Below are 12,161 nucleotides of genomic sequence, written 5' to 3'. Positions count from 1 at the left end.
GGTAATTTACACTGGCATATCTTAATTTGATCAAGAAACCCGTACGAGCAATTTTTACATATACTCAAAATATCAATACTATCCATGACTGAAAACAAATTGATACGTCCCTGGTTATATGTTTATAAATAGTATTCTTGAACTTCATTATGGAATTATTCTTCTTATTGAGGCAGGAATTTATTACTTAGTTCCATTTATAAAAAGTGAACGACTTTAACCTTCAATTGTAGTGCACCGGTTATATATCTATTTTAATGAACAAAATTGGGTGAGAGTTTATCATTTTACATGTATGAAATATGACGATATGTAATTTTCATTCATGGAAATAATATTTCACTCAGAATTACTATTATTCAATTCAAATTAATCATTTTGAATATATGTTATTGTTTTTTAAAGCTTTGTGGGATATTTATTGGAGTCCTAAATTATGAAATGAGAAACGTAGTTATTTCGAACACGCTATGGATGTATCACATAGACTTTCTATTTCCATTTTAACTGCATGGATATTTTCCAGAATTCCACGTTTTATTCCCCATAGTATCAGAAAGTCTAATTTTCATTTTCTATAACGACTCAATAATTCACGTTTACAGCCTTAAATCTTGTAGAATGCGTTTAAGAGCAAGAAAGATTTATACAGAATTCCATTCTCTGATTAATCTGGAGATATATGCTGGGGAACCAACGAATTAATTGTGGATCCTCTTTGTTGAATTCACCACTCATTTACGAAAAAGCAATATTCTCTGAGCTGCACCTGGATTTTCCGTTTTTTTACATCCCCTCCTTTTCGTGAGAAAGTTCCTATAGCGATAACAAGTTGGTTTTTCAGCGATAAAATTTCGACATTTCTCAAATTCAAGTTATATTAGGAAATAAATATTTCATTTATTCATTTTTTTTCATTTATAGATGTTTTTTAGAATCTTGATTTTTGGAAAAACCATTTTTTCTTTCTTTCTTTGAAAATTTGTCAAATAGTCAATCGAAAAAGCTTGCAGATCAGTGATTAGTTTATTATTTCAGCAGTTATAGGTTGTAAACTGAAATTTTCAATAAAATTTGGTATGTTTTGGATTACAGCTCGATCTATAAAAAGCATGTTTATTTGAGGGGTCTATGACCACAATTTACCACTAGAGATGAAACTTGAGCAAGTAAAATATATCGATTGCAATATTCATATTTGTTGTTTTTCGGTAATTTCTCTCATAAATTAACTTCAAAAATCACTCTCCTGACGGTTCCTAGCAAATTTTTATATTGAAATTTTGTAGGCAAATTTTTATTTCTAGTGCGGTAATATATGTATAAAAAATTTATCGCTTAGAAACCAAACTGATTCGATATCTTGGATCATCTCCAATATTGAATCTAGACATGCTCGACTGAATAAGCAAGATCTCGAGAGGCTTACAATATAATCATTTCATTCGTTGTTAATTGTTTTTCATTGAATTTGGATACGGTGTGAGTCATTTTACTTTTATTAGAGGTAACTGCTGGATTAATTGATTCATCAATATTCAATGTTTACATTTGAAATTAACCTTCCTTTTTGTTGTTTCCACCTATTCAGTTTTTGGTTCTTGCTTTTTATACATACTCAAGTCTCCAACATTGTACCTATAGTTCATTTTGTAATCAACTGCGGTGAATCTGTGTAATTGAATTTGTGCCTGCTGGGCAATCATGAAATTTATGAACAAAAAATGAATGAGCTTCCTCGTATTCGCATCTAAAATTTGCTATTCACAGAGTTTACGGTTTCAAACTACAAGATTCTCGAACGCCAAAACAATTCAGTTTTGATTATTTCATCAATAATTAAGATGCTGCTATTGTGTTAGAAATACACGGCAATGGTCATAATGAAGACCATATTGAAGGCCGATATGGAGACTGGAAACAAAGGGTTAACACCGCTTGTTTCAACAGTTGGTACCTACCTGTAGAGTAAATATTGTGCTTCCATCTAAATTCTGTTGATCCTGTTACCAATACCTAGAAATCGATGCAACATCAAATTGTTGTCTATTTCTGATTGCCTCTTGGAACTACCATAAGCAATTATGATCATTTTCCGAATATTGAAATTGAAAATGGCGTGAAGTTAGTAGGTTAGACTCAGTGAAGAAGAATTCGTGGTCAAATTCAGTTTTAAGCTTTATAAATTTTCCAAGGGAATTCATAGCAAGCAACTCCCACAAAGATCACCTCTATTAATTCAACATTACATTACTCGCAAAGTATGTGTCAACTAGCTCAGTGTTATCGATAATCGAAACAAAAACAATGACGAGATCATTATTGACAATGCAAATAAAAGTGTTACATAAAATTATACCCACATTGGATTCCTGTGGCTTCTAATGTTGACCAACAACAGAATGGAAAATTTAGAAAACTGAAAATCTGAAGACCTGAATACAGAAGTAACATACATATTCGAAAAGGAAAGTATATTTTAACAATTCGTCAAAATTTTGCTTTTTCTAACTCCAATATTGAGATCTCAGTTTAAAATTTCTTCTTTTTTATACATTCTTTTTGTAGATTAGCCGCAAGAATAATAAGACAACTCATACTTAAAATTATGGAAGAATTAAAAAATAATTTATAGTAGGTTTCCATGTTCAATTTAGTAGTGGCAGATTTGTGCAAGAACTTTACGGAGGTAAACAGCACACATTTTTTTCTACGTCTGTTATGAAATATATTTAGACGCATTCAAAACAAAACATTCTTCATGCTATGCGTAATAATCATGTAACATTGCACTGAACAGTTGAAAGCCATTCAGAATCATTTCCCAAAGTTGAAACTGTGCAAAATGGTTTTGCATGGTAATACACTTACAAGTTGTTGAAAACGCAGGAATATATACAACGAAGGTCATTTAAAATGGATCAATTCGACTTAATTTTAATTTATATGTTCTGTGGTTTACTGGCTATTCACAATCAAAGAAAAAACACATTTCTTACTATTTTCACATCCATAAGATCGCAATAGCTGCACAATAGGTACACTGTTTTCTACTGTTCGTTTGAAATATAATTTACTCGTGTTCAAAATGAAAGATTCTGCATCATATGCGCAAAAATCATCTAGTATTATACTGAAGGTGAAAACCTGGGCAAAATATTTTCTGACTGTGCAGAATGATTCTGCACGCTGATCTTTTACACTCTTGAGAAATGTTTTTTTCTCAATGGATGCACAATATACCATTCCTTCATCCGATTCGAATCATTTCGTTTTAAATTCAAAATATGGGACACCCTTCATCAGGATTTAGCCAAACAAAAGTTTATATTTGGGAAGTGATTCGGCAAGGTTGTGTATTTTAGTGGATATATCGAAAAAATAAGCCAACTTAGGAAAATAAGACCTACTGCCTAAAGAGAGATATACCAATCATCCATCAACTTCTTTCAAGAATACAAAAAAAAAATACAAAAAAAGAAATGAGACGATAGTGCCAACCACAACACAAACCTTCAGTCGAAAGTTATCCCGTTTACATCATCAGCTTTAATGTTAGCTGTTCCTAATGTTTAGTTGTAGACTGTATATATTGTCTAGAAGCATTCGGATCAGTCCAAAATCGAATTTATGTAACCATCAATAAAGTGATACCATCTATTTCCAGCGTTTGATGTTTACACGTTGTAATGACACGGCAAACGAGCAAAACATGTGCTGAAAACTTTGTTTCGACTAATTTATCTGCTTGCAGTTGTTGAACATGATTCCAATCAAAAATCAGTAATCCTGGCTTGCTTGCCAACGTTTCAAATTCACTTTGATCAATTCTAACCATAAATTCGCATCTGTTTTCATCGGACTGTGTTGTAGGAAGAGTATTTTTTACACATCGGAAACGTTTTTCTTGTTTATCGCCAAAACACAATCTTCAACAGGCATATCGATGATAGAGAAGGTTGTTTATCTGTAGATTGTTGATATTGATGAAAATGCTAAGGAAAAACCTACTAAAATCTTCGTTCTGATGATCTGTATATAGGTCGCCAACATAAAACAGCATAGCCAAATATTTCCGTATCAGTTTTTCCGGTAAATCCCGAGAGAGAATGTTATTGCTGTTTTTCTCTCGAGATTTGACCGACTGTTTCAAAGTCCACTTGACTTGAAATAACCAACCCGTGAGGTTTTTCTCAGGCTTCAAAATTTTCCCATATCGAAATTACTCACACTTCTAATCTAATTATCTAACACCGAATAAGTTACCTTCTTCTCGTCTGTGACTGTCAGTATCAAATTTCCTAAAATCGATATTGCAATAAATATAAACGGTTTTTCCATAACGGTGCTAAAAAAAAATCACAGCACTTTTTTGGTTCACGAATATATTTTAATCTTGTTAAATTCATCTTATTTTTGAGGCCCACATTACCATTATAGGAGCTATCTACATCATGTTAGATATTCTTCAATTTCTATTTAAATTCTGAACATGTTTGGGTTATTTTCGCCTACTACGTTTATCAGTTGCTGTAGGTCATCTATGTTTATCATCCACAATTAAAATCATGTCATCAACGTAACCTATGTTACCCAAACTTCATTGACCCTCATCCCAACTTTCCCCTCTTCAACAGATGGCTTTATGGTAGGAGATTTTAAACAGAACAGACACTAATATACACAACCTTGTCGAACCCCTCCTAAATATAAACTTTGGTTTGGCTGAATCATGATAAAGGGTGTCCCATATTTGGAATTTATAATGGAATGATTCCAATCGGATGAAGGAATGGTATATTCTTGAATGAGGTTGATGAAATATTGGTATATCTCTCTCTTTACGTAGTAGGTCCTATTTTTCCTAAGTTGACATATTTCTTCGATATTTTCGATATTTAGATAAGTTTTGTTCTAATATTCGTTCAACCATTACTTCTGAAAAAATCTTATCTCTGATGGATTATATGAACTCTTTTACCTAGATTTATGTTAGCTACTACTCTTGCATGTGTTATACTATATTAGGTGTACAACTTTGCTTCGGCCGTTTAGCAATAGATGACTGTAGCGATAAGTATTAGTCGAAATAAATAGATCGTAGATTTTACGAGCCAAATTCTCGTCATTTGTGGGAGGTTATAATTTTCTGCTTTAATATGGAGAAATCTGCGGCTGAGGCTCATCGAATGCTCTCATATACATATAGTGAGGCTGCTATTAATGGAAGAACGCGCCGAGAGTGGTTTCAACGCTTCAAGAACGGTGATTTTGACGTCGAAAACCAGCATGGCGGTGGAAGATAAAAGGTTTTCGAAGAGATGCAGAATTGGAGGCATTAACTGATCAAGACTCGTGTCAAACGCAACAAGAATTCGCAGGATCATTGAAAGTAACAACAAGGCATTTCAAAACGCCTGAAATTCATGAAAATGATTCAGAAACAAGGAAATTGTGTGCCATACGAGTTGAAACCGAGAGATGTTGAACGGCGTTTGTTTGCTTGTTAACAGCTGCTTGCAAGGCAAAGACAGAAGGGATTTCTGCATAGTATTGTGACAGGAGACGATAAATGGGTTCATTACGAAAATAATAGAGAGATCCCGGCATGCTTCCACGTCGACGGCCAAACAGAATATTCACGGTTCCAAGGTCATACTCAGTATTTGGAGGGACCAGCTCGGCAAAGTGTATTATGAGTTCTTAAAACCGACTGAAACAATCACAGGCGATCGTTATCGAACGCAATTAATGCGTTCGAGCCGAGGATTGAAAGACAAACGGCCGCAATACAACGAGAGACATAATAAAGTGATTTTACAGCATGACAATGCTCGACCCCATGTTGCAGAAGAGGTTCAGAAATACTTGGAAACGTTAAAATGGGAAGTCTTCCCCCCACCGTATTCTCCAGACGTTGCTCCCTCGGTCTATTACTTGTTTCGATCAATGGCGCACTTCTGGTCTTATGAAGAAGTAAAAAATTGGATCGCAATATTTCCTTAACCTACATTAGGACCTTCCTATCCTGTGTAATAAAATAATTTTTTTTTAGTAGTATCATTACGTCAATTGCTTCCAAGATAATTCATATTAGGTATTACACCCAATTCAGTTTCAAATTTTTGATTTCGTTCCCTCCATTCGGATTAAAAATAATGAACTACCTCATGAGTGTTTCTAAATAGAATTCGTCGAATTTGTTGACTCAATCAAGTAAAATCTGGAAGATAAGAATTAATTGAAACGTTATCGCAAAAATCAATAATCGATTTATAGTAATTGCAACTATTGGATTGCAGCTTGACCTATGCAAGTCGGGTATCAAAGTGAACCCTAGAAATCGTGTTTCTAACTAAATACATCTGTGTTAGTTCGAGTAGAACAATAAAAAAGTGAATTTAGAGTGTTCGTTATCATGTATCGTCGAATGAAAGCCTATCCTGTACTACCGAATAAACTCAATAGCCTGCGTAAGTAAACGCAATGAAATAATGATTAATTTTTACAATAGCCCATACACGTTAGGATCGTAAAATGTAAATAGCATCTACACTTCACGTGAAAAATTGTTTTTAATGGATTTCTGTGAATACATCAACTTAACTAATATTCACTCTATAAGCCTGGATCCTAACCAGCGAAACAACATTTTTTGACAGTTCCAACAGCCAATCAAATTATGTCATTTAGTGTCATACGAAACAATTTCACCCAATTATGTCAACATTACACTGATAATTGTATTCAGTGCAATTATCAATCACTATGACAACACGATTGAATTTGACAACTTCATTCCAAATAAATTTCGAAACATCACGTTTTGGCAATGCGTATGTTCAAAGTATAACAAAGTTTGAATGCGCTAATCAAAGAAAAATTCCCAGAAATACGACATACAGTCACAAATATATTTGGGGAATATTTATGGATTTTTGCTACAAACGAGAATATGAATTGAATCTACATAGGAGCTTAGAAGAATTGACGTTGATACTAAAAGATTGAGCGGTCAATATGAGAAAGAAAGACAGGGCCGAATATAAAGAATCAACGGTGAAAACAATGTTGAATGTTTTGTGAAAAACTCTTGCAAAAAAGTACTATAATGACTATAACATCATGATTGACCCGTTTAACAACATAGTATTTAAATCAGCCCGAGATGCCCATGATGCAATGGTGATAGATCATCTACACTGTGTCCGTAAAGTATGGAACAAATTCATTTTTGGCTAAACAGACCATTTTGAGAAATAATCCTGAAATATTTCGATTTTTGATTTTAATTTACCGCATTTTAAAATAATAATCTAATATACAGAGTGAATTACTTTCGAGTAATGATGTCACCTTCATTTTTCTTAAATGGAACACCCCATTTTGTCTCAATTTTCCGATTACTCTAGCTGAGCTGATTCCAAAAATGTATCACATGTTGATTCCAATTGGTACACAGGGTGGACAAAAATAACGGTTTTTTTTTCGAGGTATATAACTTGGAAATAGTGCAATTTCATTTCGAAAATAATGGTTCTGTGCGGAATACGTATCGCGCACTAAGTCCATTTTATCGTCGAAGCGCACTTCTGGTTGAATGGCTACGTCAACAAACAAAACTGCCTCATTTGGAGTGAAGCTAATCCTCAAGTGTATGTCGAAACACCGTTACATCCAGAAGAATGACTGGTGCGCTTTATGGGCTGGTAGAATCATTGGTCCGTACTTCTTCAAAAACGAGGATGGCCAGAACGTTACAGTCAATGGTGATCGGTATAGAGCCATGATTACTAACTTTTTCATTCCTGAATTGAACAACCATGATGTCCAGGAGCTGTGGTTCCAACAAGACGGCATGACATGTCACACAGCTCGTGCAACAATCGATTCATTGAAAGACACGTTTGGTGATCGCCTAGTTTCACGTTTTGGACCTGTGAACTGGCCTCCAAGATCTTGTGATTTAACACCGCTAGACTACTTTCTGTGGGGCTATGTAAAGTCATTGGTCTATGCGGATTAGCCACAAACCCTTGACCATTTGCAAGACAACATTCGCCGTGTTATTGCCGATATACTGCCACAAATGTTGAAAAAGTCATCGAAAATTGGACGTCCAGATTGGACTACATCCGAGCCAGCCGTGGCGGTCATATGCCAGAAATCATATTTAAAATGTAATGCCACAAGATTATCTTGCGGATAAATAAAATTCATGTCAATCGAATAATCCATCGTTGTTTTATTCCAATTTAAAGTTCTATAGCTCTAAAAAAACACCCTTTACTTCATTTACACCCATAAAATTCGCCCTAAAATTCTCGTAGGCAATTCACTGATAACTTCTTAGGGTATAATGTTTGTTCGCAAAATTGCTCATGTGGGAAATTCGCGCTTCTGCTCTAAAAGTGAGATCAAGCGTGGGTACAAGACATCCTGCAGCGTATGGCGAACTTTAGCAACCGTAAACAAGTTGCTGATAAAAATTAATAACCCTATGTTAATAAAACCGACGTTCAGGGACGCCCCCAGACCCGACGGCAATTAAGATCATAGCAAACACGTCACTTCAACGTAATTACTCGGAAGTTATTGGAACACAATGCACTATCAATTCGAATTTATGACTTGTGACACTCTTGAAGGATGAGCCTTACCGATTTTAGGTCGTATATCTAATAAGATCTTGCCCAATTCGACGTTTTCGGAGAAATTCATATTTGGAGAATTTTAATTTTTTGTGGGGGACGTTTTCCTAACATTGCGCCATACCATTTTAATTAGTATATTAAGTATTGAGAACGGTAAGGACATTTTACCGATTGAAGATAATAGTTTGGAGAAGGAGTGGAGCAACAACTTCAATTATTGTCTGAGATCGGTAGTGCTTAACGTTCGAAATACTTATAGCGTTTTTTGCACGATAGAAACACTTTTCACTTAAACTACAAAATAATTATACAAAGATCAGAATAGTACATGGGCGTACAACTTTGCTTCCGCCGTTTTTTCCGAAATTCGAGCCGTTATTGTAAAAAACTCGTTATGGTATATCCAAAGTCACTTGAAAGAAGCCAGAATATTTCGATTATTCAAGGGTTGTCCAAGTTCCCTAAAATTCCTTTGGAACCAGTGAATTCATCGCCATACAATTCTTTAAAATGAACCCCAGTATTTAGCGAATCGCGGTATCCTCTTCAAAGGGACATCTGGCCAAGCGTTTTTACAGACTAGTTCAAGTGACTTTGGATATACTATTTAACGGGTGTTTTTTTTCGAGGTTCAACTTTTTCATAGGTTCAACTTTAAGTTGACATTACTGTTCAATATGGCGACCGATTTAACAACTGTCAAGTTATTTATTCTCAGTTTGGTTTGGCAATTCATCATGAATAGACTCACGCTTGAACAACGCTTGCAAATAGTGCAATTTTATTTCGAAAATAATGGTTCTGTGCGGAATACGTATCGCGATTTTCATAAGCGAATTTTGTTTAGCGATTAAGCGCATTTCTGGTTGAATGGCTACGTCAACAAACAAAATTGCAGCATTTGAAGTGAAGCTAATCCTCAAGTGTATGTCGAAACTCCGTTACATCCAGAAAACTGACTGTTTGGTGCGCTTTGTGGGCTGGTGGAATCATTGGTCCGTACTTCTTCAAAAACGATGATGTCCAGAACGTTACAGTCAATGGTGATCGGTATAGAGCCATGATTACTAACTTTTTCATTCCTGAATTGAAGAACCATGATGTCCAGGAGCTGTGGTTCCAACAAGACGGCGCAACATGTCACACAACTCGTGCCACAATCGATTTATTGATAGACACGTTTGGTGACCGCCTAATTTCACGTTTTGGACCTGTGAATTGGCCTCCAAGATCTTGTGATTTAACACCGCTAGACTACTGTCTGTGGGGCTATGTAAAGTCATTGGTCTATGCGGATAAGCCACAAACCCTTGACCATTCGAAAGACAACATTCGCCGTGTTATTGCCGATATACGGCCACAAATGTTGGAACAAGTCACCGAAAATTGGACGTCCAGATTGGACTACATCCGAGCCAGCCGTGGCGGTCATATGCCAGAAATCATATTTAAAATGTAATGACACAAGATTATCTTGCGGATAAATAAAATTCATGTTAATCGAATAATCCGTCGTTGTTTTATTGCAATTTAAAGTTCTATAGCTCTAAAAAAAACACCCTTTACATTTATGATTCAAAGTGTTCTCCATAGCTGGCCACTCCTTTCTCCCATCTTTCGGGCAGCGTACGAATTTTGTGAATTTTTTGATTTTTTCTTCGGTGACAGCCTCTTTTGGGCATCCACTGCATTCGATGTCATCGGTGCTCATTTCAGCACGTTTAAACTTTACATACTAATCAATGATGGTTGATTTTCCTGGTGCAGACCCCGGAAACTCTTCATCATGCCAAGATTTTGCTTCAAGTGTAATTTTTCCCTTCAAAAAGCAATATTTTATCAGCATACGAAATTCTTCTCTTCCATTTTTTCTCAAATAACAAAAGTGGCTACACTCACAACCCAATATCTCACAAACTAATGGTCGGACTGCTGTCAAATTTTGACTCCTATTGTTTGAAAGTTTGTACTAACTAAAATTCATATGGATTAAATACTAGCACCGCCATCTGTGCATCAGACCGGGGACTTTTCAATTGGCCTAATACAGTATTGTTATCGATGCAGGTATAATGAAAATTTTGTATGAAACACGTGTATGAATGTGCCTTGTAAGCATTTGCAAAATTTTTGCGCGTCCTCTAAAAGTGAATTAAAACACTTTTATCAAAATATAGGTTGGTTCCAAAATATGTTGTTCACGCTAGGAAACTTCAATCATACGGTGAATTCTTCAGATATCATTTTCGGCTCGAAATTCACGAAATATTGGCTCAGGAAAGGTTCAATAGGGTCAGATCAATTTATTTTTTATCTTTGGGTATATTTGCACAACTTGGTATTCGCGTTATATGTTTCCAATATATTTAGGATCTGTACAGATTATTACAGTTTCCCTTCACCTGTTCACATCGGAAAATATAAACTTCAATTAATCCACCTACCTCCTAATGGTATGTTAAATTGCTTTAATCCTGAAAATTGAATAGATTGATGTTATTAGCCTTTAATTCTGACATTGAAACTAATTGATGTGGAAAAGCTCCTTGCAAAAAGTCCTAATTGTCTCATTATTCTCGTCTCCTTTATTTTTCTTCGTTTCACATTGTCTCATTAATGAATTTCAACCAGACAGTTTTTTTCATAATTTCCATCCATCAAGATTTGAATGGAATACCAGGATTGTCAGCGAGTACCAACTTTTTGGATTCTACAAAAGCAATATTATTTATACACAAAAGCAATATTATTTATCAGTCGTCATGGTTATCAAACTAAGTTATGGTGTTCGTAAATTTGAAATAGCTTATTGACGATTGATTCATTCCTTTCTAGATTTTTTCAATTAAAATTGTTGGTATGTGCACAATCGGGTCATGAAAAAAATGTCATATATACATTTCGGCAGTGATTTTTTCCCCAGTGCTTCGAATCGTCCTCGAGCTTCGCTCCAGGGCTACGCACCTCGAAAAATAATGCATTTTATTATCTAGGTGTAAAATCAACTCTCTTCATTAAAAACTGAATTGAAGGTTCTATGTTCAATGATTCCAAATATAAAGGGTTTTTCAATAAGGGACGTGGTTTTTCGTCAACTTTACGGGCTACACCTGCAATATTTTCAGTTTTCCCTGTGCGACGCACACGGTTTCAATTATTCAAGTCACTACCAGGAAACTGTTGATAATACAATAGTTTTCTTATTTTCGACCGAGAAGGTGCTTCACGAATACACAAAAGAGCTTTGCTTTTGTGAAATGTGACTGTAAAATTTTCGTAAAGTATGTTTGTAGTGAATTTCAAATATATCAATGCGTTTTTGAAGAGTGTATCGAGCTCAGAGTAATAAACATAGATAGAGGGAGCATGTGTCATTTTCAGTAAGCAAATTTTGTCCCCAGCATTAACTATCAAATTTGACATGAGGCGCGCGGAAATGAAAACAGATCAGTGATACGATATTTCACTCAATTCGCGAGTTTCTCCATAAAGAACGCACTTCTTATG

The 12,161-nt window shown here is 35.1% G+C and overlaps 1 protein-coding gene across 2 annotated transcripts in view; it reads left to right on the top strand.

The window, feature by feature from the left end:
• LOC123678084 (adenylate cyclase type 5) overlaps positions 1 to 12,161 on the top strand; it is a 147,602-nt gene that overhangs the window by 5,969 nt on the left and 129,472 nt on the right. The window contains exon 1 of one of the 2 annotated variants that reach the window (XM_045614883.1): positions 6,281 to 6,473. The exons of the other annotated variant lie outside the window; for it this stretch is intronic. The gene's annotated coding sequence lies outside the window, so the exon portion shown is untranslated. Of the gene's footprint in view, positions 1 to 6,280; positions 6,474 to 12,161 lie in introns of those variants that run through there. 2 annotated transcript variants of the gene reach the window in all.

The sequence above is a fragment of the Harmonia axyridis genome, chromosome 4 (assembly GCF_914767665.1).
Source record: "Harmonia axyridis chromosome 4, icHarAxyr1.1, whole genome shotgun sequence".
NCBI classification, from domain to species: domain Eukaryota; kingdom Metazoa; phylum Arthropoda; class Insecta; order Coleoptera; family Coccinellidae; genus Harmonia; species Harmonia axyridis.
This window is presented reverse-complemented; position numbering and strand designations above follow the sequence as displayed.